The sequence below is a fragment of the Helianthus annuus genome, chromosome 7, assembly GCF_002127325.2.
Source record: "Helianthus annuus cultivar XRQ/B chromosome 7, HanXRQr2.0-SUNRISE, whole genome shotgun sequence".
Taxonomy (NCBI): domain Eukaryota; kingdom Viridiplantae; phylum Streptophyta; class Magnoliopsida; order Asterales; family Asteraceae; genus Helianthus; species Helianthus annuus.
Window position 1 is genome coordinate 97,491,393 of NC_035439.2, and position 8,546 is coordinate 97,499,938.

Sequence of the window (8,546 nt, forward strand, 5' to 3'; positions counted from 1 at the left end):
TCTTGTCAAAAAATAATGCATCTCCCAAAAATATATATTTTTCTCAAAAATCATATATCTTCTAAATAAACCCAAGAAAATATATTTTTATCCCCCAAAAATAATATATTTTCTCCTTGTCCAACAATATGATATACTTTGTAATAAAGTCATTCTTTCATGTCCAAAATATTCACCGAAAATATATTGTAACGGTATTTTTCGGAATATTCTATAAGTTACGTTTTATCGTTCGAATTCTCAATACCAAGTGTATAACTTAAATATTTATTCCGTGTGATTTTTGGTATTATTTTGGAGTTGTAATTTCATGGTATTTGTAAGTTATATTATTTTACCCTAAAATAATATAACTAGTTCACAAATCATGCAAATATTCACACAAGCGTCTTAGTGTGAAATATATATTCTAAATATATATTTTCCGTTTTCATTTACAAAAACCAACCTCTGATACTTGTATTTTGGTACAAAAATTATGGTGAGGTTTACATTTGTAAAACATAGTTTAAAATACACAAGTAAACTCTTGTCTAGAAAATATTTTCTAAGTGTTTGGATTTTTAGAAAATTTCGCCAAAGTTTCCCCTAAAAATGGAGGTGTCCATGCTATTAAGCATATCATTTTCTTTTCAAAATTAATCAACAATCAATCCCTAAACAATCTTACGTCACCAAGAGCAAAAACTATATGCGTTACATATTAGTCATGAACTTGATATATCACAAAAAACGCGTAGTAACTTGTGAAGCGTTTAGTGGACTTAGTTACCTTCCAAAGTGTATTCATTTCTTTAAAAATCATTTTCTTAAAAGAGTTAAGTGTTTACAACTTGTAAACAATTTTTACAAAAATTAATCTTTTGAACCCTTCTTGTAAATAAAAGGTTTTTACACTTACTTCACTTCCAAAAATGGTGTAAGTGTATGTAAAAGTCATGCTTTTCCAAAAATCGATTCTTGAACTTGGTTTGCTTAGAAAAGTCTTTTGTAAAACTCGGATCTACATGATCATCAACTTACTTTGTTCACTTATATTCTAAGAAAAATCATTTTCTTTCAAGTTCATGTTTAAACTAGAATATGATTATTTCCTGTATCACATACCAAGAATTACTAAGCAGTTAACAACATATTCATAGCAACATCCTACTAACAACATTTCATCCTCATGTAAATTTTATGTAAAGCTTTATGTTTAAATCTTTTAGTTCATGTTCTTTGTGTTCATGATATTCATCATACTTCATCTTTTGACTACTCAAAAATAGGAATAAACAAGAGTAATTCAAGAACTTACTACTAGCTTAAAGCTAGGGAAGATCTCTAGTGGAAAAGATGGTGAAAATGATGTGAGAAAGCAAGTAATGAGGCTCCTTGATGATCCACAAGTTACAAGCTCTCTTGAATCACCCTCTAGTCTTGAATGAAGCTTAAAAATGGAAGAATATGGTTGAGTTATGGTGGTGGTGGCGGTTATGTTGAGCCAAGAGGGAGAGGGAGAGATGTGAGGGATGGGGTGTGAAGATTGTGAAGTGATGTGTGATCTATGGAGCCATACTTAAAGAGATGTCATCTAATATTTTGTTCATAAGTTCAAGCAACAATCTAATATAAAATAGAAACAAATTTAGGAAGTAAGTGGTGAAGTATGGTAGAGATTATGTGGATCCTCTTGTGACCTAATAGGGCATGGGGGGGGGGGGTTAGATGTAATATTTTGATGATATGTGGGTTACTTATAATATCCAAGGAGATCTAAGTAAGATCTAAGTGAATCTTCCAAATCCAGCAATATCTAATAATATCAAATGAAATCAAGAAAGAAATCCAAGTGAATCAGATAAGATTATGGTGTGGGGCCACCACTATAACCGTAGGTGAAGTGGGGGGTTATGGTTAAGCCTTAACCATGGTTAAGTTAAGTTTAATAGGTTAAAAGTGTTAAAATTTAAGGTTAAGCATGTTGGGTGTTTAAAACATGTAATATGATGTTCGGGGGTTATAACTAGCCTAGAAATATTAAAACAATACTTCTAGTAATATTTTGGTGTTCCGGGTAATGTCCGGTTGTTCGGTTAGATACCGGTTCGTTAAAGTGTTAATTTATTCCGTTTAGTGTTCTTTAAGTACCCTTATGTGACACTTTAATTCCCGACAATTAGGAAAGCATACAGGACCATTTAGTTAATTTTCTGCATAACACCAATATGTTAAAATGCTGAATTTTGCTGGAATATGCAGAATTCTGCACTTGTAGTGGGTTTTAGGCACTTCCCGGCACTTAAACTATCACCTAGTGACGCAGTTTCATGGTCCTCACTTCCCTACACTCGATACTAGTATAGTACCTTGTCTCTGGCTCATACTGGGCCTCAATATATTGTCTGTCCATGTGCTGGTATTGTCAGCATGTTTCTGAGTTATCCGCTCACTATGCTGACCGTGCCTTGTGCATCAAGTATGCCACTAAAGTCTGTATGTAATGAATGTAGTGACAGTATGAAATGTGATGCATATGTATGTATGTAACAAAAATCAGAAAGTAGTTTATTCAACAGTTGAAATCAAGCACAGTCATTAAGCATACATTAATATTAATTAAACGTACGGATGCATGCAAATTTGACAGTTGTGACATTCTCCCCTGTTAAGAAAATTTCTTCTTTGAAATTTGTACTACCTTAACTCCTTATGGTTACATCACACGTGTATGTATAAGAATAATTCCGAGGTAGATAATCACCAAACCGAATCAAACCTTACTCACATCAGGTGAGTCCAAGAATATGTAACAACCTGAATCCTATGGTTAAAAGGTATGTGCTTTTAGCATTCGATGTCAAGGGTACAATACGTATTTGACGTATAGTCTAGTGTAATCCAGCTAGCAGAGGGTTCCACAAAAGAGGAGTTTTGACTAATAAGATTCTCAAACGATCGATCGGAATATACAAGCGAGTTTTCACAAACCATAGCATCCGCTATATGAATTCAAAATCACCAACTCAAATGTAATAGTAAAATGATTTGTCAACTTTCGAATAAGTAAATGGTAAGGATTTGTGTGTTGACATTCTCGAATTGCGAAAATCCACAGAGTGGGGTACAAGCGAGTCTGGGTATCATTGTTTTTAATTCGTAGTTGCATCAGAAATGTTTATATGACAAGTTGACAAAAGTATATGTAGTTTTGTGTGAAATAGTTGACCATGATTAGCACAAACTAATGACACCACAAGGTGTCGAAATGACGAGATTCAATAATAGTGGTGACTGAACAAGTTCACCGTGACTGAAATCAAATGAAAGTGTACAGAGACAATCTGAAGATTTGATTTACATAATGTCATATAGTTTTCAGCTAAATACGGAACATCAAAGAGCCACTGTTTTTATCGAAGGTGAGAAAGTATTAAGTACCGCAAGGTATTCGATTGATAATGAAAGCATCGTTAGGAGGTAAATTGTGTTATGAATTGAATCTATGTACCATTGCCTTAATGCGCAACTGTGCTGAGACCGCTTTAATCGTGATAAACGAGACAGATTTAGAGCAAATAATAATTTAAATCCGTGTATGAAGTGAGTAACCAAATTAGCGCAAGCTCAATTTTGTGAAATCATCTCCACAAGGTATTGAAACCAACAAACGATTTAGTGGAGTCGTAGACCAATCAAATCTACTACGACTCGAAACGAAATAACCTTTGCAAAAATATTTGAATATGATGTTCCCAATACATCATATGGCGTCTTAAATTGAATATGCGAAGTGGATAAGTTCAAGCAATTGAACTTGGTTTCAGTGTAACTTGACAATAAACGTATGTATTAACGAAGGAATCCCAGCATGGTCACAAAGATAATCCATGAATATAACTTGAAATAAGAGAAGTTCCAAGAGAGTGTGTTGACTTGATAGCAAAAGAGCCAACAATTACAATAATGTAGGTCATTCGAATCACAAATCACTAATTAGGTTTGCCAACATTAAATTTGGACTTCAATGAAGCGTTTGAAATTAAACCGCATGCATAGCAAATAGTGCATGCTTAACATATGAGTATTCAAGTAATGAAACAATGAGTATGAGGTAATGACCAAGTATTCGAAGCAAATGTGTGCTCGCTCTCAGCGAAGAAAATCAATGCGATGCAACCACCATTAAGTAGAGTAGAGATGCAAACATCTACTTGCTAGAAGCAAAAGTGAAGATTTCAACAAAAGACGTTCAAGTACTTTCTGTTTGGCCAACTAAACTGGTATATACGTCAGATAATGGTGCTTGATTGAGTTGACAGATGTGGTTCCTAAGTAACAGCCCTTACGAGTTTTGACCTGGGTCCCAAAAGTTCTACGTACATGTCTGTTAAATTCTCAAAGTTTCGTATTCTGTGTAACACTGTCTTGTGCATCGTGTAGGAAACACCATTTTGTGCATGTTTAAAAAAAACAAGTTATTGTCCCACAATTTCCCTGGTATCCTTTATCCTGAATTCACAGCTAACGACACTCGATCATCGATCAGTCGTGTAATAGTAGTTGGATCCTCATAGTTAGTTAAGTAAGAAGTTCGTTAATCCTCAGCAAGAGTTACCGACTCTTGTTGGTTAGCTCGTTCGGCTCTTGGTAGTTGGTGCTTATTTGAGAATCATCGTCCTTCTTCTTAACGAGCAGAATTGGGGTTACCCAAATGGGAATTTTGGTCTGTTATCTTCCTTCTCTATCAACGTCTGAGGTTACACTACCAATCCTTGCATCTCCGAAGGTGTAAGTCGCTAAGGTGCATCGACTACAGGCGCGACGCCTGGAATCAAATTGATGCGAAATTCGACTAGTCATTGAGGAGATAATTCTGGTAAGTCTTCGGGGGAGACTTCAGGGTATTCCCTTATCACATGAGTATCTTCGTGTTTTTGGTCCTTCGACTCCCCTGTCCACGACAGGAATCAAGAAAGCAACACCTCCTATTCGCAACAACCATCGTGCCTTCAAACAATTAGTAATTTGTAAAGGCGTACCCCGCTTCATGAGTCCAGATCGTTACTTTGTTCGCCATTGGGATGCGGATATCAATCTCCGCTCGATCGTTCGATCACCAACCCATCCAGGTTACCTCGTCGAAGCTTTCCAACTCAACTGGCAGTAGTTCAAGCATAAGTCCATGCTTTCCGGGTCTTATCTTGCCGATTCCAAGTATTTCGTTGACTTCCGCTAGCTTCCCATTAGTTAGCTCTATTGAGCGCCGGTTATCTAGCTTACTTGCTACTAAACCAAGTATACTCTCAAACTCTAGAGATGCGAAGCGTAAAATTTGCAAGAGTATTTGGCAATATAGATGCATAACGTTGAGTAATATGGGACGTACCGATATCCTCGCTTGAATTTCTGGCGTGCCTCCCTAGCTCTGGTGTTGAGCTTTCATATTTGTGCTTGATTATTTTTAGGGCAATATTTTCTGAAATGCTTTTTGCTCCCACAGTTAAGACAACCTTGAGCACGTTTCTGTTTGTCACTCGTTCTGCCTTGATAATTGTCATTGTCGTTGTTTCCTCTATGATTCTCGCTACCATCTTGGCCTCCATTTCTATTTTTAGTATCTTGCCTACAAGTTTCCTTGGGATGCCCCCTCTTACCACAGTTATCACAATTTCCATATTTACATCGCCCGACATGATAACGTAAACAATTGTCGCACTTAGGTAGGATACCCATGTAGTCTTTTCCCTTTTTGGCCTTCTTCTTGTTACTCGCCCGAGTAATCTCTTTGAGATTTGCGAGCTTTCTCTTGTTATCTCCAGATGACTCTACAGGAGTCTCCTCTTTCTCTTCCATACTGGAAAACTTTCCTAGTCTAACCGCTTCTTCAGTGAGCGCCACGCTTGTGTTGATAGCCTCGGTGATCGTTGAAGGTTTAGATGTTATTACCAGGCTTAGAATCTGAGGTGCCAATCCCCCTATGAAACGTTCAATTTTCTTAAACTCTGGTCCCACCAGGAGCATAGCAACTTGTGATAAATCATTAAATCTCTGCACATATTCAGCTATCTTTGGACCTTCCATTTTCAAGTTCCATAGTTCAGTTTCCAACTTCTGGACTTCTGCCCTCGAGCAATATCTCTTACGCATCTGTTCTTTCAGTTCGTCCCACGTCAAAGCATATGCAGCGGTCTCGCCCATTGTCTGAACATGAAGGTTCCACCATGACAGAGCCCCATCTACGAATAGTCCAGCTATGTACGTGACCTGATGTTCTGGGGCACATTTGCTCAATCGTAAGGCAGAATCAGTTTTCTCAACCCAGCGCACGAAGGCTAAGGCACCCCCGGTGTCGTCGAATTCTCGAGGTTTGTGGTCTAAGAACTGCTTGTAGGTGCAGCCTTCGCTGTGTTCGGAGCGAAGGGCCTCGAGTTCTGTAATAGCCTGTGAGATGCGCTCTTGTAGTTCTGCCGCTGTTGTTGGCGGAGGGTTGTTGGTAGCGATGTTCCCTTGTATCGACATCTTCTAAGAAGAAGATTGGTTAGGTCAAGTCTTATTTGTTAAGGAAATGCATTTAGTTGTTTCGAGGTCATATGTACATACACGTATTTGATTTTTATATCAGCCAATCAAGCAATAGCATAATCATAGCATAACCAAGTAATTTGGTAATTATGTTTAATGAGAGCATAGTAAGCAAGCACGTAGCATTATAATTACAGCACACATATATGGATTAACAATCGTGCTTAACGAAGACATAGCGACTGAGCTTTCGTTGGTCATTGGCCTCAAAGTATTGTCACATGTTTTATGATGATTGGGCTCTCATTATTCTCCGACCACAATTGTATCGTCTTTCAAAATGTATCACATCAAGAGGGACACAGGGTCACCCTACCCTTGCCCAACAAGTATATCAGTGTATCAAAATCACATAGTCTGAAGTGGTCTTTAAAAGTCTCCACAATCCTGGCTTATCATTAGTGTCCTTACCCAAATGTAATGCAATCTGCATAATCCAGAAACCACTATACCGGTGTCTGAGGTGGAGGAGGAAAGAAAGAGTAAATTGTTAACATGCGTGAACTCCTCCTCGAGCTTGTATATACGTCGAAGTACTTAACTGATCTGTCGCTTGGCAGTAAAGAAACGGGCATAAAATCCTAGGAAAAGTGTAATAGTAGCAGGTGAGTGTGCCAAAGGAATCTTTAGTAAATGTGGAGGGTCAAAGTATACTGTCAATAGACAAGGTGGAGGATGTGGTGTCAGCTCAAGCTCCAATATTCTGCGACTCATATTCTCAAACTGTAGCTGATGTTGTAGAAGCAATTCATCCCTGGTGTAGCCTCCATAGTGTAAGGGTATAAATTTAGCATTGTGTATTATAGGAACCATCGAAACGGTTCGTCCAGCGATGAAGAGGTGAATGTAACAAACGGTGCAGCCTGCAAGGTCGTAGAAAATGCTGCTGTAGCAAAAGGAATCGTTACACCGGTGCTGACCTTGAGTACCTTCCCGGGGTGCGGGTATGTCTTTGAAAGAAAGTGATAGGCATGCTGGCGCAATGGACGTCGGTTCCCATAGGAGCAACATCAACGGCGAAGGTGCACGGACGAACGTCTCAACCGATAAGGAGATCATCAGGTGCAGGTACTGGGTCAGGTATAAGGGGTGTGATGTCCGGTATACCAAAAAGAAGCAGGGTCATAATCAAGCAAGGGTGCAGGATGAGCAGGTGTAACATTAGGCTGGCCCAAAAGGAACTGGAGCTATCTCAGGAGTAGGTTCTGGGTCGTGTAAAGGTATGGGATCTCAAGCAGGTGAGAGTGCAGCAGTCATAGTCGTCGTCTGCGTCAGTAGCGGAAAGCTGCAATCCGGCCGTCTGTAAGGCTGCAGATGTCACAGACTCAAAGGAGTCTGAAGTCGAGTATTTGCTAGAATCAGAGGATAGCTTGTTAATGGGGTCTCAAAAGTGAAATTAGTAATAGCGTTTTCGTCTAATTTCCCATCATCATGAGTGTTATCAGAAGGACCATCAATAACATGTCAATGTCATCATCAATTATTCGTTGTGTAGCAAACCTTCGGGAGGAATGTCCACAGGAGGCGCATCGTCGAGGATCGGAGCCATGGTGTGTACAACATCGGGATGACCAGTGATGAGGTGGTCATGGACTGAAACAAGAGTGACAGGAGGATTCTTGTCAAGGAAACCATCAGCAAGGGTAATTCATTACCAAGGTCTGGCAGTGCGGATGGTTGGAAGTCTTCCTCGTCCTTGGTCAGCATGTCAGGGTCACTCTCAGTGTCTGTCGTAAATATCTCCGGCGCAGGTACAGTCTCATCATCTGTGGTGGTGGCCGTAGGGTCATCAATGTTTGACAACCCGCTTTTTAATCAAGGCGACATGTGTATCGGTACATGGTAGTCATAGTATGTATTTCCATAGTAATCACTATCAGTTAGCGTATGCAAACAGTTTCCACATATGCACGTTTATCAATAATCAGCAATTAAGCATGTATGTGATAACAATGTAAGCAAGTAATCATCCTAGTCTT